This window comes from Pecten maximus, chromosome 10 (genome assembly GCF_902652985.1).
Source record: "Pecten maximus chromosome 10, xPecMax1.1, whole genome shotgun sequence".
NCBI lineage: Eukaryota > Metazoa > Mollusca > Bivalvia > Pectinida > Pectinidae > Pecten > Pecten maximus.
Genome location: NC_047024.1, coordinates 13,084,208 through 13,107,345, shown reverse-complemented (window position 1 = coordinate 13,107,345; position 23,138 = coordinate 13,084,208). Strand labels below are relative to the sequence as shown.

At 38.1% G+C, this 23,138-nt stretch overlaps 2 long non-coding RNA genes across 3 annotated transcripts; one reads left to right on the top strand and one right to left on the bottom strand.

The window, feature by feature from the left end:
* Window positions 1-14,322: 14,322 nt before the first annotated feature.
* On the bottom strand, window positions 14,323-19,016 carry LOC117336354. The gene is made up of 2 exons (XR_004534588.1): window positions 18,956-19,016; window positions 14,323-18,630 (listed from the first exon to the last, which is right to left on the bottom strand). It is a non-coding gene; the product is annotated as an uncharacterized LOC117336354 (long non-coding RNA).
* Window positions 19,017-20,113: 1,097 nt separating this feature from the next.
* On the top strand, window positions 20,114-22,791 carry LOC117336352. Of its 2 annotated transcripts, none has more exons than XR_004534586.1 (3): window positions 20,114-20,132; window positions 20,250-21,118; window positions 21,314-22,139. It is a non-coding gene; the product is annotated as an uncharacterized LOC117336352 (long non-coding RNA). The 2 variants fall into 2 exon arrangements; XR_004534587.1 differs by lacking the exon at window positions 20,114-20,132 and adding an exon at window positions 22,620-22,791 and having other exon boundaries at window positions 20,162-21,118; window positions 21,314-21,731.
* Window positions 22,792-23,138: the final 347 nt, after the last annotated feature.

Here is a 23,138-nt window from a genome sequence, read left to right as displayed (position 1 = left end):
TTCAACAGCAGAAGATATTCTAGGGCTTTCCCTGAATGTTGTGACGTTTTGATGACGCAGGATTACGTCGATATAAATAGCCAAGAATTCCATTGGTGTATATAAACGAACACATGTTGGAATTTCTCTCAGTTTCCTCTGAACACTTGGATAGGTAAGGTATGAAAGCTCGGGTGTTTTTCCACGTTTTAATGTCTCCTGATACATCAAGGATCGTTTTTTGAAGATGATAAATCAATTGTGACATCTTCATTCATCAAGTTCTCGGATTTTAATCTTTAACGTCCTATTGCAGCCGCGGTTCTGTGCACCAACTTTGTATTGGAAATATGGTTGTGCGTAGGACAGCGGTTGTCATAGGATTTAATAACACCGGAACAAACTACTGGGAAAGAGGAACTAGACTGACACTACTACCATCGTACAAGTCTATAGGTGTGAGGACAACACTCGGTGAGTACTGGTAAGGACGTACATCGTGATTCAATGGAGTAGCTGTCAAACGGTGCAGCAGGTGGAAACCGACGATAATGCAGGAGAAATAATGAATGGGAACTTTCAGTACGGCTGGTAACGTTACTTATTACATGCCGTATGGTTTTCATACGGATTGTTTATATCTGAAAAGAATTAATAGAACACACTGAACTTATGAAAAAAAAGTCCTGTGGGAAACATGCGGCATAAACTGAAGTTTCAAAGAGTTTGTTACAGTTTGGTGTCAGCCATTTTTCTATTAACATAGCAACGATTTTACACCATGATACAGAATTTTGACGTGATTTTGTAGTTTTGACATCATGATGTGGTTTTGATGTCATAATGTAGTTTTGATGACATGCTGTAGTTTTTGACATCATGACATTTTTATACATCATGGTGTGTTTCTGATGTCATAATGTATTTTTTGACATAGTGGTGTTTCTATATATATCATAGTGTGATTTTGATGGAATGCTGTAGATTTTTGAAATCGCTGTGTATTTTTGATGTCATGCTGAGATTTTTGACATCGTGGTATGTTTTTGACATCACTGAGTGTCTTGTCATGATGCAGATCTTTGACATCATGATGTGGTTTTGGCATCATGATATAGATTTGACATGTTTTGACATCACGGTATGGTTTTGACATCCTGATGTAGATTGATGGTGGTGGTTTAGACTTTTGTATAACTACATTATTTTGATGTAACCTGGTTGTGTGGTGTAACTTAACTTAAATTAGACGTATTCCTATTCTTCACATAATTACCAATAATGTCGCATTTGTTAAAACATTAGATACTGTATATATGGTTGATTCAGTAATATTCCTAATTGATAAAATGTACTGTCATATATTTTCAGTATGGTCGTTACCGTGTGTACTAACATGCTTTCCAACACCTGTGTGTGAGAACTGTCATGTAGTGTGTTGTACATTGTAACAAATCAGTATAATGGTAAGTATGTTGTACATCGTAACAATTCAGTATAATGGTATGTTGTACATCGTAACAATTCAGTATAATGGAATGTTGTACATCGTAACAAATCAGTATAATGGTAAGTATATTGTACATTGTAACAAGTCAGTATAATGGTATGTTGTACATCGTAACAATTCAGTATAATGGTAAGTATGTTGTACATCGTAACAAGTCAGTATAATGGTATGTTGTACATCGTAACAAATCAGTATAATGGTAAGTATGTTGTACATCGTAACAAGTCAGTATAATGGTATGTATGTTGTACATCGTAACAAGTCAGTATAATGGTATGTTGCACATCGTAACAATTCAGTATAATGGTAAGTATATTGTACATTGTAACAAGTCAGTATAATGGTATATTGTACATCGTAACAATTCAGTATAATGGTATGTTGTACATCGTAACAAATCAGTATAATGGTATGTTGTACATCGTAACAATTCAGTATAATGGTATGTTGTACATTGTAAAAATTCAGTATAATGGTGAGTATAGTGTACATTGTAACAATTCAGTATAATGGTAGTATGTTGTACATTGTAACAATTCAGTATAATGGTGAGTATATTGTACATTGTAACAATTCAGTATAATGGTGAGTATATTGTACATTGTAACAATTCAGTATAATGGTGAGTATATTGTACATTGTAACAATTCAGTATAATGGTAGTATGTCGAATATTATAACAAATCCATAACTTACTGAAATGATCAGTAAGATATGTTTAAAGCAGTATAATGGTTAGTATACATGTATTGTAAATTGAAACAATTCAGTATAATAGTATGTTGTACACTGTAACAATTCAGTATAATGGTAGTATGTTGAATATTATGACAAATCCATAATTTACTGAAATGGTCAGTAAGATATGTATAAAGCAGTATAAAATATGTGTTTACACGCAGGATGTTCATGTTAATTAATATGGTAAAGTTAAATCCGTATTAAAAAGACACCTCTGTCAATTAGAGCATTATTGATCAAACGGTGAAGAATTGCTTAATAGCGACGAGCATGTCCTCATCATATCAAAACCACACCATGTCAAAAATCCTTGCCATCGTTATACATTGTTAGATTTTAGTTAGATGTGTCAGTTATACAATATATTAGTTGTGCGGTATAATGATTAGCTTTAAAGATTTTATTTCCTAATTTAGAGATATATAAAGAATATTTTGAGCAGATGTTTTGTTAGTTATACTTACTATTCGTTAGTATAATACAGTTACACGTTGACTTTATCAATTTTACACCATATTTGATAGATATATTACAATGATTATTAATATATTGTAATTCATAGTAATTCGGCAGGTAACAGAAGCGGGACGAATGCCGAGTTAATTAAGTAAAACATTGGTCGTGGTCTACTCCGGTTCGTATCAACGAACAGGATTGGAGGTAAGTGTCCTAAATTACAATTAAACATCTGTTAATATCATATTACATATTTTAAGTTACAGATATATAACGACATATCGTTCTATGACTTGCAACATTTCACTAGTGCAATGATTTACTACAAACCGGGCTGGAAATCTCCTTTTCTAGACACTTCTGGGTATAGCATTGTGATAGAGCAAGGAAAAGTGTTTTATTAGTACTATATGAGATATAGGAGTTAGCATATTTACCCTTTTACCAAAGTTAGTATTACATGGATATAGGAGTCCGCATGTCTACCCTTTTACCATAGTTAATATTACATGGGATAGAGGGGTCAGCACATCCATTAGTACAACATAACCACATTATTTGTATATTTATGATACAATAAAAATATGTTTAAACTAAGAAAAATAACTACATTACATATAGTCATGATATATTGAACTGGTATAAAGCTGTTACAGAATAAGTTTAGAAACAGTTTAAGATTTTTTACAGCCGTTATTTATTTAGTTTCCCTTTTTTTCATGACTAGTAAAATCAGGAATATAATCATACACTATACACCGACTATATCTAATAGATCGTCACACGGACACTACCTAAAAAATACCCAAGTCAGCGGGCCTTTCCCTACTTACACGTACCATCCCTGATTGGTATAAACTCCATTGACAAACTCAAATACTTTCTTGACAAAATGATATATCACTTTAGTAGTCATGAAATACTCCCATAAGGACGTCCTGTTAGTACTACCCCCATAAAATAAGATAGGTAGGAAACCACGTCTAATCTCTGCGCTAAAACATATAGCAAGAAAATACATCTCATATCTGCTTTTTTTTTTTTTTTTTAGATATTTCTTTTAATGTACTTAAAATGAACAAATAAGATGTTTAATAATTTGTACTTAAATTGGTGATTAAATGTCAACACCTTATTAGCGAATAATTATTGTTAAATTCGGAAGTGTATATATATTGTTGATTCCATTTCTACGTAAAACTGTGATTATTTATGCTTCCGGCAGTTACTTCCTGGGATGTAAAACTTAATATAGTTAAAACAATATTAATTTCATATATGTTCTTCATGTCATTACTTCCTTATCGAAATTTAAATTTCGGCAAAATTGAATGAGTACTTGACAAATTAGTCACCATTATTTGGGATGAACATCTTAAGAACGCCCCTATTACGTGTCTTCGTAAAATGTGTTATACACACATAACAATCATTTCTGCATTACGAAATTCACATAGTTATTGAGACCGTGGGTGTATGAAACACCCCCTTCTGTATCTGTCAGACACCAGCATTAAATTGATATCCGAATGCAAAACAAAAAACAAAAAACCCTGAGTTGACTGAACTCCATTTTTTGGGTAGTGTTCTCCCGTGGTTGGTACTTCATATACTATATATAATATACGTCAGATTACGCTCTAAAAATAAGTTCGTCCCAGTGTTCATTCATATTTCAGTAAAATTGAAGAGATTTCAATAGGCGTATACCTTTATGATCGTCATTCCAGATCTTGTGTGGGATTTAATGTAAATGCAAATACTGTGAGCGCGTTTTTATCGGTCAGAGTCGGAATAGTACGGGAGTGAGTAGGCCACACTATGACTCATTCATCGACATGCCAAGGATTCCCAAATCTTGGCAAGGGAAACCCCTTTGCATTAAACGCGTAATATCATCTTGGTTTCTATTGATGATAGCGGTTTATAAGTCAGGTTCATGTGTGTGGGAGTTATGCCTAACAATCGGAAGTGAAACAACGACACGTGAATATAATTGAAATTTGATTCTCAATTAGTTTTATAAAAAAAACTTGAAGAAACATTCTTGGTGGAGAACAAAAATAAGACGAAAAAAATTATCTGTGATTTCTAGGCCTACACATTTTAAAAACCATGTCATGAGTTCTAATTATTATGTCATTAATTCGGACAGTGAAAAATGGAAATTCGGTAAGGAGTATATGCCACCGAGTTGTAGAGTAATTGACTTATACATCGTTTGTGGTTGCTTAACGACCGTTGAAACGTAAAAGATTTAATTCAAATTTCAGAATTGATATTTCAGATGGCATTATTTTACAGGCCGAGGCTAACTGTAAATGCCTCTAGTGGACCTTCATCGGGATATGGAACGGAAACTGACAATGTATCGCACGCCTTCAAGTCGATATCACTTAATTACCATATACGTGTATGTATAGTAACACGTGGTATTTGCTGTGTAGAATGTTGCATGAATTGTTGTTGTTCTATGAAAACGAGACAGTGCACGTATTTTGGGCCATTCACCATATTATATTGACGTCATGTCATTGTCTCGGCGATGAAAAATGTCCCTTCTGTCAACCTTCTTAAATGTATGACGTAAAATATCAGATGTTGCTGCACAAGCACAAAAATTGCGAATTATGCGGTATTGATAAAATCGAAGAAGGTGGTTAAAACGATCATATAGGCCGAGTTTCCTCTGGCCCTGACACCATATGTCTGGTGTAGACGTGGTACCAGGGCCAGAGAAAACTTAGGCTAAAACAATTACTGTAGGTACCATATTGTTCCAAGAAATCCTGTCTACGGCATTAGTTTTCTAAACGTATACATGCTGCAAGAAATGCGTTAATTTCCACGGACAAAGTGTTTTTCTCTACTCTATAACATCACCCAGTAATACCATGTTAACCGCCACAGGTGGGGGCGATGCTAAGTTGGGCTGGGGGTTTCAACTTTGAAGCGGGGAAAGTGTTAACACTGTAAGTTGAACTCGTCATTCCTTCTTACATAACGTAGAACGTGGCTTAAGCACGCGTCGATGGGTTGTCCGAAGGTATTTCGAAAGTATTTGGTCACTTACCCGATGGAAATGCCCTACAGATTTGGAGGTTATCTCTGTAATGTTAAGATTTTTCTCAATATTTTATCGGCTTCCAGTGTTTATATCGCGTTTCTCCAAAATTGGACAACCTCAAATATCGATTATATATTCTGCACATAAATTGAGTTATCAGGAAATGGTTAAATAGTTTTAAACAGCAAAAAACTCGTTCATTCTATCAAAGTAATTGTTTTAATATTGTCAATGTGAAGCACGGGGTTTCAAACTTTGAGGGGGCTAGGGTTTTATGCTTCTGTATATTTTTTGTTAAAAGGGGATTTATGTTACAGCTTAATTAACGTAATAAAAGCTTAGTAAGTGTTTTTATATTCAATCTGTTCATTAGGAAAAGCAAACAACCCAACAAAGATATATTCTTCCGTCATGTTAATTTATGAGTCTGAGATTAAACTAAGCTGTATTTTTCACAGTGTCTCCAGATTGGATAAAAATATAACGAAACAAATGATATATAAACAGACAAAACACTTCTGTGGATAATATCCAGGTTTATAAAAGAAAACCGAAGCCATTACATAAAGATACAGCTCTACCTGTTACTGATGCACGTATAAAATACATCCCGCACACACAAACATCCGATTTCGGGTCAAAGTTCATGTAAACATATTGTATTTAATCGACAAGACATGAGTTTATTATCGTTTATGATCTAATATTACTTTAAGAAAATGATTTTGTCGCGAGATATTATCTATTCTGTCGTTACGTGGACCTGTATTTTTTCTCCAATTCCTGCAGCTTGATTGAGTGATAAGGAAGCCCTGGTTCAGGTTAGTCTATCTCACAGCGGGTACAATCATATGCTACAGATCATACGGCCTACATCATTCGTAGATGTTTTGTTTTTGTTTTTGTTTTCTAGAGTGATCGACAATCAATGATTATAAAAAAGTATGTATCAAAATGCTCGATAAACTGGGTAATATTCTTCACTTACTGCAAGACATTCGTTGTTATGTTGATTATTTTAGTTTTTTCCTGAAAATAACGTCTTTGGTGTTGATTGACTAAAGTGTTGTTTGAGGCATTGCCGCTTTGGCGTAGATGTTTTTACTGGTGTTATTGTGAAGGAATGCAATGACCCCTTTTTTTTTTATTCTTCAGAATATGGGCAGTTGTAAAACTGAAAAACTCTTTTACGTTTTGGCTTTGAGAGCCATAACTGTGTTTTTTTCTTTTACACATGTAGTATCTGAAACCAAACCAATAAGTATTTTACTTGATACCATAGTAAAAATTCAATAATCTTAGTAGCTTTTACACATGTAATATGACAAATATACGGAGCATAAGCCCCGTGCCTGACAGAAATTAAACCCCCCTGCTTCACATGGCAATTTGCAAATCGACCGATATTCATGATTTTACCAGATCTCCTATTGCCAAAAAAAAGACTAGCAGCGATTTAAAGGAATCACATGTACCTCTATTCCTCTAGGGGGAGGGGGGTCACTGTTAGTGGAAACTTGGTTCCGCTTCCCCAACGATGCCTCTGACCAAATTCGGTTTCAAAATTAATTCAGTTGTTCATGACTAGTAGCAATTATTAGGAAATGATGGACGACGGACGGACGGACGCCACGCGATGGCAGTGGCTCGCCTATCCTGACTTGGTGAACTAATAAATCACTATAACACAAAACACTTCCAAAACGCGGTATCCATATAACATACAACTTCTTCAAAGCTCTGGTCAGAAAATCCCGAAATATATTGCAAACTGTTTGTCATTTAGCGTTTTCAAAAGCAGCAGAAAACAAACGAAAGAAAACGTAATATTTTTCTTATCAACGAAGCTGAACCTGCAGAAAGAAGCGAAGGGCAGTTGTGTTGGGACGTGCACTATTTATAGAGAGGAGCTATATTTAGAGAGATATTGACGATACATGTTTTTTTTTTTAATTTCCATTACAGCTTGATTATTATAGCATTACTGGTTGCCTCACAGCCAGATGTATCAGAAAGGTGACTGCTCGCTGCCTACACAGTAACTCTATCATCAGTAAACTATTTGTACTTACAACCTCTTGTTTACGATCTCGATCTACCCTTACACGTCCAGGATTCCTGAAATACTGGTGAACGATAGGCCCTATCTCTATAATTTATCGTGCATTCACATAGAGTAGTAGTAGTTAAACGATTGCAAGTGGAAAAACTTACCCTTAATCTGTCTTCCTCAGGTCGATCAGACAAGTTTTCCAGATTTTCCTTTTTTTCTTTTTTTTTATGTCACAGTGACTCCAAAACGATCATCTATTTCATTTACTATTTCCGTTTGGAAGTCGCCATCAGTATCCGTGAGAAGTCGCCACCAGTCGCCATCAGTTCCCGTGAGATGTCGCCATCAGTTCCCGTGAGAAGTCGCCATCAGTTCCCGTGAGATGTCGCCATCAGTTCCCGTGAGAAGTCGCCATCAGTTCCCGTGAGATGTCGCCATCAGTTCCCGTGAGAAGTCGCCATCAGTTCCCGTGAGATGTCGCCATCAGTTCCCGTGAGATGTCGCCATCAGTTTCCGTGAGAAGTCGCCATCAGTTCCCGTGAGAAGTCGCCATCAGTTCCCGTGAGAAGTCGCCATCAGTTCCCGTGAGAAGTCGTTGTGGTAGGCATGCGTCTTCTGCTTCATAGACTTCACCCGCCATGTAAACCTACGTAAATCTTAGTGGTGTCAGATTATACGGAACTGACTGGAGTTGTTATAACATATTGTAGCTTCTCTTAAATCCTGAAAGCGAACGAAAGGGTTTTCAAAGAAGCAGATTATCCTCAAAATCTACACATAATACACATCATGCCAACTGAGGAACAAAACTTAGAAAAATAGCATAAAACAAAACAAAACAAAAACGGGCTAAGTAATATAATGATTAGAAATAAGATACAAGTAATTCAGCACATATCACATTCAAATATACATGCATATTTATATACATGTATATATATATATTCAACACAGTACAGCTACGACAGAAAATCCCAATCTTTATCTTCGGATCAACAATACCATTGAATACATAGTGTATGAAATACATTGTGCTCATAAATAGACATGTAAAATAGTAACACAAATGACGAATGGAGATAATTTATAACTCGTGGTCCGATCGGGGCTCGAACTCACGATCTACGGTAACTAATCGCCTAGCCAGAAATACTCGCATCTTATACCACTGCGCCACATCATTAGAGCAGTGGGTCGGCCCGATACCCTGACATGATCATAGTGACAAGTCGTCTGTAGATGATATGTATACCTGGATCGGAATGTTAATACAAATGCACACAAACACACACATATATCAATATAGTTATATGCAGTGAATATAAAAATACACCATACAGCCCCCTGTGATACAGCCTGAACCGCTAAGTGGGCATGTAAAATCAAAATGACATGATTGAATGGGTGTGTCGCTACAACACCCAGCATTGTTGTCCCTCCTACAATAAAGGTGTTGGTTGAGGAATGGTGTTGTGACACCCACTATTGTCGCCCCGCCTACAATGTAGGTAATATCACTAACTGGTGTAATGGGACAGGTGTGGGTACGACAGTGGGCGTTATACACAGTGACACAGCAACCCGGACAGCTCAAGCTGTTCCACGCCAACTCTTTGACAGGAAATTATAAAAAAAAAAAAAAAACTATAAAAAAAAAAAAACAACACTATAGTGGGCCTGATGTTACCTTGAAACATGTGGGATGTTTACGAGCTATACTCCAGGTTACCTTGTCGAAAATAATTGAAAACTGAGGGACACGTCGCTGTGTACAGAAGTACTATTGGGTCCTTTTATACCCGCGCCCACCTTCCGGGTATCACGGTCACAGCACTTTAGAAATATAAAGAACTACTTTAAAACTGTTTAGCCTACATGTACTGACAAATGCAAACATGATTTCGAAAATGGATATGAACATGAAAAACCAACACCCGACTCTACTTAGCCAGCAGGTAAAGTACCAGATTCTACTTAGCCAGCAAGTTCAACACTAGACTCTACTTAGCCAGCAGGTACAACACCAGACTCTACTTAGCCAGCAGGTAAAGTACCAGACTCTACTTATCCAGCAAGTTCAACACTAAACTCTACTTAGCCAGCAGGTACAGCACCAGACTCTACTTAGCCAGCAGGTACAGCACCAGACTCTACTTAGCCAGCAGGTACAACACTAGACTCTACTTAGCCAGCAGGTACAACACCAGACTCTACTTAGCCAGCACGCGCAACACCAGACTCTACTTAGCCAGCAGGTACAACACCAGATTCTACTTAGCCAACAGGTACAACACCAAACTCTACTTAGCCAGCACGCGCAACACCAGACTCTACTTAGCCAGCAGGTACAACACCAGATTCTACTTAGCCAACAGGTACAACACCAAACTCTACTTAGCCAGCACGCGCAACACCAGACTCTACTTAGCCAGCAGGTACAACACCAGATTCTACTTAGCCAACAGGTACAACACTAGACTCGACTTAGCCAGAAGGTACAACACTAGACTCTACTTAGCCAGCAGGTACAACACTAGACTCTACTTAGCCAGCACGCGCAACACCAGACTCTACTTAGCCAGTAGGTACAGCACTAGACTCTACTTAGCCAGCAGGTACAACACTAGACTCTACTTAGCCAGCACGCGCAACACTAGACTCTACTTAGCCAGTAGGTACAGCACTAGACTCGACTTAGCCAGAAGGTACAACACTAGACTCTACTTAGCCAGCAGGTACAACACTAGACTCTACTTAGCCAGCACGCGCAACACCAGACTCTACTTAGCCAGTAGGTACAGCACTAGACTCTACTTAGCCAGCAGGTACAACACTAGACTCTACTTAGCCAGCACGCGCAACACTAGACTCTACTTAGCCAGCACGCGCAACACCAGACTCTACTTAGCCAGTAGGTACAGCACTAGACTCTACTTAGCCAGCAGGTACAACACTAGACTCTACTTAGCCAGCACGCGCAACACTAGACTCTACTTAGCCAGTAGGTACAGCACTAGACTCGACTTAGCCAGAAGGTACAACACTAGACTCTACTTAGCCAGCAGGTACAACACTAGACTCTACTTAGCCAGCACGCGCAACACTAGACTCTACTTAGCCAGTAGGTACAGCACTAGACTCTACTTAGCCAGAAGGTACAACACTAGACTCTACTTAGCCAGCAGGTACAACACTAGACTCTACTTAGCCAGCAGGTACAACACTAGACTCTACTTAGCCAGCAGGTACAACACTAGACTCTACTTAGCCAGCAGGTACAGTTTAGCACTTAGCTGTATGATAAGCGTGATTTCAATTTCATAACTGCCCCATGCTTCCCTTACCTGACTGCTGACGGGATAAAAGCTAGTCAACAACAATTGGTTCGAGGAATGTAGGTTGTGGTTCGAGGAATGTAGGTTGTGGTTCGAGGAATGTAGGTTGCTTAAGACTACGGAAGGTTTAATGGTCGACATGATGATAAGAAATATTCTATTTCCTTGTGTGATATGAAGCAAGGGGTGTCCGATGCTTGTTGATATGCCCCTCGAACTGATTTTATCACAGAAAGTCGGTCCTCGGCTTTGATATATCGGCATCAAACAAGCTGCAGGCAGAGTTTTAGAATAACCGTTACAAAACTTTCTAACACATAGGTGATGTCTTTGTGTCGTTATGGTTACGCCCAAATGTCGCTCTCGTGTCCTCCTCGTCTTCAGGAGTAGCCTGTGCTGGATCGAGGGTCCCTGGCTACTTCTATCGGATCATGATCAAGTCGATATTATCTAGAGATTATGACGGACACCTTATTTTGCAGACATTGGGGATATCATTCAGATAAAGTGTATTATGTGATCTACTTTTAGTAACAAAACTTTATTGACGTCAAAACTTGCAGTCATAGAAACTTCTAAAAAAATCGGGCGCTTTAATACCATGTTTTCACTTGCACCATAACCAAGGAAAGTCCACCGCTGAACAAGATAAACGTGACGATTTCAACTCCCCATTACAATGTTTCCTTTTCTTGATGTTAACATGAATGTTTTCTAAACCGTATTCAAGATATGGAAACAACTTCTGAAACTTTAAAACACGTGTCTTCACCGGGTGGAGAACGCGGTTATTTCAAATGTTTCTCTCTACTTCTTAATAATATTTTACTTTATCTAATCGATGGTTTGAATTGAGATTTCAAACTATAAAGGAATTATTGTGATTTTAATGACAGAATTGAATCTTTCTCTAACCCAGCTCTAAGCCAATCACAGCATGTACGGCTTAGTCATGCGATGTACTTTCTGACAGGCAGAGACCATGATACAATTATATATGTATAGTAGTGAATACTTACAATAGGTGTGACGTGGAAAATGGACCCCCGTTAAAAATTGAAGATAGGTCAGTTTTCAATGTTGACTATGGACCCTATGTCAGATTTCAACGTTGAATGTAGACCCTGAACGGAAAGGACCTGTATAGGCTTAGCCTGTTGTCCAATCTATTTTTATATCTAAATTCTATCTCTATTATGAAATATTGTATGCAAATCAATTCAAATGTTTGATTGAATAAAATGTTATGAAATGAAAATATAGACCCTGAATGCCGTTGAAAATGGGCGGTGTCGTGAACAGCTTAAAAGGCCAATTATCAACAGATGGTCGGTCGAAAATTGACTGTTCAACTCAAGCTTCACCGATCTCCCTATAAGCGCCTTCTTCTGAGTAAGTATTGGAATTATTAATGCATAAGTCCCAATCCATCGTCCATTAGTAATGTCTTTTTCCGTTCGCCAACATTTGTTACCAATGGGACTGTATGTTTTAAACGATGAGTTCGGCATGGTCGTTTGATATTTCCTTTTCTAATTCTTCTGTACAGGCATTGTCAGCTGTGATTTTTCTTGTCATACTGGAACATCCTAGAAAGAACACAAGATTTTTATCCAATATGTAATATGGAACGTGTGGGTGTGAACCGCCGTATTTTGGAGTGTGGGTGTGAACAATTTGCATAAATGCGATAAAACAATTGTGAAATGCCAGAATATTGGGCACTATATTTATACAAATGTATTTCATGACAGCCATTTCATTAATTATGAACGGATACTTCGTCTGCACCATAATTAAACAAACGAATTCGAAACGGACAGAATGGAAACACTGGACTAAGTGTGCGTGTTAACTACCGGGTAAATCGGGACTTGTTTCGAGTGTTTAAAAAAAGTAAAGCAGGAGAAAACTGGACTGTTTGGTCAAAGAACAATGCAGATACGACAGGGACTTTGTGCCTATAATGGTTTAAATCATGATAGTGTTAATACCTTAACTACGTCCGACTTGCCTCCGAACCGACGATATTGTTCCCGCCAAAAGTGTATGTAGAGCTGTGCAACATTAAATTTCTGAATATTGGATGTCTTATGTCGAGCTCCACGACTCCTATGTCGAGCTACACAACATTCAAAAGTTCCCTCGTTGGCTAGTGAAAACAACTTGACCATGCTTCACGTAAGTGAATAACTCATCGTTTGACCTAGTGCCCTTGACACTTGGTGTGCTCGATTCGGCCATATTAATCGAGACGACAGGGCGGAATGGTAAACCATAATGGGGTCAGTTTTCAAAGGGGCCCATATTCCACCGGTCGCAGTGAAGACTGCGTCGATGGTTCAATTTTCAACGGCATTCAGGTCAATTTTCACCGTTACTTAGGTCCATGGTTTATCTGTCACTTAAGGTCTGATATGTATACCGATATATGAAGGTGTGCTTTTAATTTAATAATTCCCACCATCTTGAAAGTACATTCATCTCAGCATGCTAATTGACTAATATCATGACCTTAGGCCTCTTGATTGGAAAGAAGACATTAAAAAAAACTTGGTATCCCTTCACCGCACTATACCATTGGCCAACTATCAATACTCTAGGGCTCTTTGTATTGAGAAAGTTCATTTTAAAAGATTATAACACATATGACACCTGCGACTTTGAAAGTACATGTAGGTCAAGGTCCAAAACCTGGCACGTCCTTAAATGACCCTGGCTGTTAATAGGACGTTAAAAAAAAAAAAGGGTCAAGGTCATTTATTTAAACAAACTTGTAGCCCATTACCTTTGCATGCTACTGGTCCAATGTCATAACCCTAAGCCTATTGTTTATAAATTAAAAATCTTAACAATTGGCCTATTGGAGAAGTCGTTTAAATGTTTTAACACTTTTCACCTTTTAACCTTTCTTGGTTATTGAGAAGTTGAAAATGAAAATTGTTTACAGATGTACGAGAATGGACAAAAGGCAATTAGAATAGTTGAGTCTTCGTCTTGGGTGACCTAAACTTTAGCATACTTAGTAATCTATGTTTAATATACACCAGAACAAAAGCTCTTTAAACATTTCTGTTGACATGACATATGAAACACCTACAGAATGAGAAAAGACGGCAAAGATTTTGACTTTCATCAATCAAACACCTACAGAATGAGAAAAGACAGCAAAGATTTTGACTTTCATCAATCATTTATTCTATCATCGCAGTAAATACAAAACCAATGAATACAAGATGGAGCCGAGACGCTGTATTTGCATATTTGTGCGATGCCATACAGAACCTGTTGGTATCAAATATCACATGTTATTACATTGTTAAGAAATAATAAATATGGACACAGATGAAGCGTACATACAAAATGTTTACTGTAGATATCACGCTCACAGACCCACCACGAACATACTGGACATTTGTCCAGTTACATCTAGAATTTCACCAGCTGATTGGTACTACATCCAGGGACCACAAACGCTGGTAACAAAAACACTAGTCCAACAACTTAATATAATAAACCGAGTATTAAACATTACGTAGTAAATAAAAATATGGAACGTAATTCATCTAAGTACACAATGGTACACAGCACCGTCCTAGTAAACAAAACAAAAAGACATCACTCTCAGACACAACCTCTACAGCGACCTTCATTCCTAAAACTTCATCACTATGAAATAACGCTGACAGTAAACTCGTGAACTACACAGGCATGTCTTATACAATATAACACGGCTTGTCAGATCTTATAAATGCATGTTTTGATTTAACCCTTTTGTATTTATGTTAAACGCCAGTTAAAGCGTTGGCAAGCAGAACAAATTAAAACTTTTTTTCTGTAATTAAACATATTTTTCCACAACAATTTTAAGTAAATAAGATTTAAGTGTGCCTTAAAATAATGTCAGGTACAGAACCTTTTCTTGTCACTAACTTTTTACAGAAGAACTGCTTGGTCAACTGCACATGAATTCTACTATACACTATGTATTAATGATTTCAAACAAAGCAGAAAATTTTGATCACATAACAGTTATTTCTTTAATGTATCATATAATTTGTTCTTTCTTGGAGATGAAATGGATTCCACAATATGAACTTAGGATGAGTGAATACATGAATATATTTATTTACTAATAATACCTGTATTTGCTTCATATAGATTTAACGCTGTGACATAACCAATATTGCGACCATCCAAGTACTGGAGAGAATGAACACATTTGCTAGTAAAATGACATGGCCCTGGTTTCATTAAATTTCCCTATTCACAGGAAAACAGAAGATTTAATGGAAAATTTTAGTTAAGGAACTCTCTTTAAACTCTAAATACTTTCTATGAGAAGCTTTAAGTTAGGGAAAATTTATGAATGTGGGGCTAGCTCCCATATAAAGTTAGCCCCAAAACTGGTTGGCAGTTCTCCAGCAGTTTTGCTGATTGATGGGAAGCATTGTTATTTCTAATAGCTCATAACAGACTGGAGATGTATAAACACAGTACCAATATGTGTGCCTTAACGACTTAATATGTTGAGAACTTGGTCATACATTAAGTAGCTGGCGATCAAAGTTTGAGGGGAACAATTTATAATAGTACATAACAAAAAAAGAGAAGATTTTCTATGCAAAGACTACGATACTGATTCACGACTTACGGAATATCACATGTTCTAAGATTAAGATGACTAAATTGTGAATCAAGGCTAGTCCTTGGTAGTGAAACCTTCTTACTCGGCCATCTCATATATCCCCTTTCCTCTATCTCTTTTCTACCCATTTTAAAAATAATCAATTGGAACCTGCTTGAGCTGATACCAATAACTATCATTTTAGTGAGAATTGTGTGCAAGTCAAATGTATTGTAAAATTATGTTCTGTCTATACATGTATATATCCATTTGTAAATTTACATATAAACATGTATATCAATCTTCAGGTCTGTCTTTGGAATCTAAATATAAAATCATCTTTGGAATCAATCTAGATGGTTATACACTTTCACCTAGATGCTGTTTTACTACCCGTTGAACCATATCGGTTTACTCCATGTACTCCCAAATAAGACCCAATGATTAGTATAGGTTAATAACTTATTTCATACAAATTGTAAAATAAAGTTCATAAACTCATTAAAAGATATATATCATACAATTCATACAGTTATAAGTCACTGGTTTTAAGTTGACAAACATGTTTTTCATTATAATATGGATATCCTTTCACAGAAAACTTTCCAGGGAAGTAAATATCCTAAATACTACTGAATGTCTCTCTTACAATGGATACACATCATTTTACTTAGGAGACACCTGCCCTATGATAACATACTTAACACAGGTCCACGACATATCTGTCACAGGGGCTTGTCATCTAAATAAACACCTTTAAAACATGGTACACTGCCCTCACAGGGACTTGTCACTAGATTACTATAATATTTAACATAGTACTCTCAGTAAATATTTAAGTATCTGAGGAGGGACAAAACTTAATGAATGATATCATGATTATATTGCAGTTTTAAATAAATGAAATAAAATATCATTAAACAAGATCACATATATCATAGTTCAGACGTACTACCGCCTCTAACATATCTACAAGTACACAGTCCCACTCCTCACATAAATGCAGTTTGGTTTTGTATGTAGATCTACTGGTTCATACTAGCAGGTTAACTGTAGTGTTAATGTAGTACCCAAACTGGACCACTTTCTTTACTGTGAAATAGGTGTGACTGACACCATAACAATTCTGTTTCATTTCTGGCATCAGCACTTAACGAAGCCCAAGTACACTTGGCTTTTTCAAATTTTGATTTCTTCTGGAAATTACTATTTAATGGTTTAAGACATACTTCGCTAGTATATGAACCAGTAGTTCAACACCGACATTTATCACATGGACATTTATAACATCCTATCTTATCTACACACGTACCCTCCCTAGTATTCCTGGAAATACCCCTCCACACACTCTCAAACTAACAATCCTCATACACCACATTCAGACTGATTCTTCCTACACTACTTCCACTGCCCGCACATTTACACAACATATAGTGTCAAATGCTCTCATTCTCCTGGTAAACTCTACTAAAGGTGTTGTCGCTGGTCCCTGGACAAGTCCTAAATACAGATCTACATGCACTGACTGCCAAAGGCAACAAAAACTGTGCTATATATAGTAACGTGACAAAAAATGACTGTGTTCCTGAGATAAACCTCCAATGACCTTGCTCCGTCGCGTGTGTGCATTACTCACTTTGGTGCATACGTGCGGTTTGTTTCTGCGGCCACAGATCCTCCCAGATTGCTAAGATGTATGAAGTGTACGATAAAATGTATGACAAACAAGTGAAAAGGGCGGATAACCCAATCTCCATCTAGTGCTCTGCTGCAGGAACAAAGTAAAGTCATTTGCTTAGCAGAAGCCGAGATAACTCACGAGTCTGTTGTATCTCTGATGCTGAGTAAGGGCAGATAACCCTATCGCTCCTCTTGATTGGTAAACAGGTACAGTGTTCCTGTACTCCTCCATTGTTTTACCTGGATACACCACCTATTGTGTGGCGATGGATTCCTTTATCACCTTTTACAATCTATAATAATTCACACTGAAAGTCTACCAACATCACAAAATCACTACGGTAGTAATTCTCACTTTTGATATAATACGTTAATTATAAAAGGTCTGCTAGTGGACTAGTGCTAGAGAAGATGCCCCCTATCTGGCCACAGGCAGTGTGGGAAATAATGTACCCAAGTATATTCACCAATACACAGGTGACAAATACTATAGGTAACATATCCATCCTCCTATAGATGTGACAAACATACAGCCTACCTTATAGGTATGTAACATATTAACTTACCTACCATAGGTATGTAACATATTCACTCCCTACCATAGGTATGTAACATATTCACTTACCTACCATAGGTATGTAACATATTCACTCCCTGCCATAGGTATGTGACATATTCACACCCTACCATAGATATGTAACATAGTCACTCCCTACCATAGGTATGTAACATATTCACTCCCTGCCATAGGTATGTAACATATTCACACCCTACCATAGGTATGTGACATATTCACACCCTACCATAGGTATGTAACATATTCACTCCCTACCATAGGTATGTAATATATTCACTTACCTACCATACGTATGTAACATATTCACTCCCTACCATATGTATGTAACATATTCACTTACCTAACATAGGTATGCAACATATTCACTCCCAGCCATAGGTATGCAAGATATTCACTTACCTACCATAGGTATGTAACATATTCACTTACCTACCATAGGTATGTAACATATTCACTTACCTACCATAGGTATGTAACATATTCACTACCCTACCATAGGTATGTAACATATTCACTCCCTACCATAGGTATGTAACATATTCACTCCCTACCATAGGTATGTAACATATTCACTCCCTACCATAGGTATGTAACATATTCACTCCCTAACATAGGTATGTAACATATTCACTCCCTACCATAGGTATACAACATATTCACTCCCTACCAAAGGTATGTAACATATTCACTTACCTACCATAGGTATGTAACATATTCACTCCCAGCCATAGGTATGTAACATATTCACTTACCTACCATAGGTATACAACATATTCACACCCTACCATAGGTATGTAACATATTCACTTACCTACCATAGGTATGTAACATATTCACACCCTACCATAGGTTTGTAACATATTCACTTATCTACCATAGGTATGTAACATATTCACTTACCTACCATAGGTATGTAACATATTAACTTACCTACCATAGGTATGTAACATATTCACTCCCTACCATAGGTATGTAACATATTCACTCCCAGCTATAGTTATGTAACAAATTCACACTCTACCATAGGTATGTAACATATTCACTTACCTACCATAGGTATGTAACATATTCACTTACCTACCATAGGTATGTAACATATTCACTCCCTACCAAAGGTATGTAACATATTCACTCCCTACCATAGGTATGTAACATATTCACTCCCTACCATAGGTATGTAACATAGTCACTCCCTACCATATGTATGTAACATATTCACACCCTACCATAGGTATATAACATATTCACTCCCAGCCATAGGTATGTAACATATTCACTCCCAGCCATAGGTATGTAACATATTCACTCCCTACCAAAGGTATGTAACATATTCACTACCTACCATAGGTATGTAACATATTCACTACCTACCATAGGTATGTAACATAGTCACTCCCTACCATAGGTATGTAACATATTCACTCCCTACCATAGGTATGTAACATATTCACACCCTACCATAGGTATGCAACATATTCACTCCCTACCATAGGTATGTAACATATTCACTCCCTACCATAGGTACGTAACATATTCACTCCCAGCCATAGGTATGTAACATATTCACTACCCTACCATAGGTATGTAACATATTCACTCCCTACCATAGGTATGTAACATATTCACTTACCTACCATAGGTATGTAACATATTCACTCCTACCATAGGTATGTTACACATATTCACTCCCTACCATAGGTATGTAACATATTCACTACCTACCATAGGTATGTAACATATTCACTCCCTACCATAGGTATGTAACATATTCACTCCCTACCATAGGTATGTTACATATTCACTTACCTACCATAGGTATGTAACATATTCACCCCCTACCATAGGTATTTAACATATTCACTCCCTACCATAAGTATGTAACAAATTCACTCCCTACCATAGGTATGTAACATATTCACTACCTACCATAGGTATGTAAACATATTCACTCCCTACCATAGGTATGTAACATATTCACTACCTACCATAGGTATGTAACATATTCACTCCTACCATAGGTATGTAACATATTCACTTACCTACCATAGGTATGTAACATATTCACTTACCTAACATAGGTATGTAACATATTCACTCCCAGCCATAGGTATGTAACATATTCACTCCCTACCATAGGTATGTAACATATTCACACCCTACCATAGGTATATAACATATTCACTCCCTACCATAGGTATGTAACATATTCACTTACCTAACATAGGTATGTAACATATTCACTCCCTACCATAGGTATGTAACAAATTCACACTCTACCATAGGTATGTAACATATTCACTCCCTACCATAGGTATGTAACATATTCACTTACCTACCATAGGTATGTAACATATTCACTCCCAGCCATAGGTATGTAACATATTCACTCCCTACCATATGTGTGTAACATATTCACTTACCTACCATAGGTATGTAACATATTCACTCCCTACCATAGGTATGTAACGTATTCACACCCTACCATAGGTATGTGACATATTCACACCCTACCATAGGTATGTAACATATTCACTTACCTAACATAGGTATGTAACATATTCACTCCCAGCCATAGGTATGTAACATATTCACTTACCTACCATAGGTATGTAACATATTCACACCCTACCATAGGTATTAACATATTCACTCCCTACCATAGGTATGTAACATATTCACTCCCTACCATAGGTATGTAACATATTCACACCCTACCATAGGTATGTAACATATTCACTCCCTACCATAGGTATGTAACATATTCACTCCCTACCATAGGTATGTAACATATTCACACCCTACCATAGTTATGTAACATATTCACTTACCTACCATAGGTATGTAACATATTCACTTACCTAACATAGATATGTAACATATTCACTCCCTACCATAGGTATGTAACATATTCACTTACCTATCATAGGTATGTAACATATTCACTCCCTACCAAATGTTACATATTCACACACACTGTATACTGTAGTAGGTACAGCCTATGTCCCCCTATGGTAGGTCACACACACTGTATACTGTGGTAGGTACAGCCTATGTCCCCCTATGGTAGGTCACACACACTGTATACTGTAGTAGGTAAGGCCTATGTCCCCCTATGGTAGATCACACACACTGTATACGTGGTAGATACGGCCTATGTCCCCCTATGGTAGGTCACACACACTGTATACTGTGGTAGGTACGGCCTATGTCCCCCTATGGTAGATCACTGTTTACTGTGGTAGGTACGGCCTATGTCCCCCTATAGTAAATCACTGTTTACTGTGGTAGGTACGGCCTATGTCCCCCTATGGTAGATCACACACACACTGTATACTGTGGTAGGTACGGCCTATGTCCCCCTATGGTAGATCACACACACTGTATACTGTAGTAGGTACGGCCTATGTCCCCCTATGGTAGGTCACACACACTGTATACTGTAGTAGGTACGGCCTATGTCCCCCTATGGTAGGTCACACACACTGTATACTGTAGTAGGTAAGGCCTATGTCCCCCTATGGTAGATCACACACACTGTATACTGTAGTAGGTACGGCCTATGTCCCCCTATGGTAGATCACACACACTGTATACTATGGTAGGTACGGCCTATGTCCCCCTATGGTAGATCACACACACTGTATACTGTGGTAGGTATGGCCTATGTCCCCCTATGGTAGATCACACACACTGTATACTATAGTAGGTACGGCCTATGTCCCCTATGGTAGATCACACACACTGTATACTGTGGTAGGTACGGCCTATGTCCCCCTATGGTAGATCACACACACTGTATACTATGGTAGGTATGGCCTATGTCCCCCTATGGTAGATCACACACACTGTATACTGTAGTAGGTACGGCCTATGTCCCCCTATGGTAGATCACACACACTGTATACTGTAGTAGGTACGGCCTATGTCCCCCTATGGTAGATCACACACACTGTATACTGTAGTAGGTACGGCCTATGTCCCCCTATGGTAGATCACACACACTGTATACTGTAGTAGGTACGGCCTATGTCCCCCTATGGTAGATCACACACACTGTATACTGTAGTAGGTACGGCCTATGTCCCCCTATGGTAGATCACACACACACTGTATACTGTAGTAGGTACGGCCTATGTCCCCCTATGGTAGGTCACACGCACTGTATACTGTGGTAGGTACGGCCTATGTCCCCCCTATGGTAGATCACACACACTGTATACTGTAGTAGGTACGGCCTATGTCCCCCTATGGTAGATCACACACACACTGTATACTGTGGTAGGTACGGCCTATGTCCCCCTATGGTAGATCACACACACACTGTATACTGTAGTAGGTACGGCCTATGTCCCCCTATGGTAGATCACACACACTGTATACTGTGGTAGGTATGGCCTATGTCCCCCTATGGTAGATCACACACACTGTATACTGTAGTAGGTACGGCCTATGTCCCCCTATGGTAGATCACACACACACTGTATACTATAGTAGGTACGGCCTATGTCCCCCTATGGTAGATCACACACACACTGTATACTGTAGTAGGTACAGCCTATGTCCCCCTATGGTAGATCACTGTATACTGTAGTAGGTACGGCCTATGTCCCCCTATGGTAGGTCACACACACTGTATACTGTAGTAGGTACGGCCTATGTCCCCCTATGGTAGATCACACACACTGTATACTGTAGTAGGTACGGCCTATGTCCCCCTATGGTAGGTCACACACACTGTATACTGTAGTAGGTACGGCCTATGTCCCCCTATGGTAGATCACACACACAGTATACTGTAGTAGGTACGGCCTATGTCCCCCTATGGTAGGTCACACACACTGTATGCTGTGGTAGGTACGGCCTATGTCCCCCTATGGTAGATCACACACACACTGTATACTGTGGTAGGTACGGCCTATGTCCCCCTATGGTAGATCACACACACACTGTATACTGTGGTAGGTACGGCCTATGTCCCCCTATGGTAGATCACACACACAGTATACTGTAGTAGGTACGGCCTATGTCCCCCTATGGTAGATCACACACACTGTATGCTGTGGTAGGTACGGCCTATGTCCCCCTATGGTAGATCACACACACACTGTATACT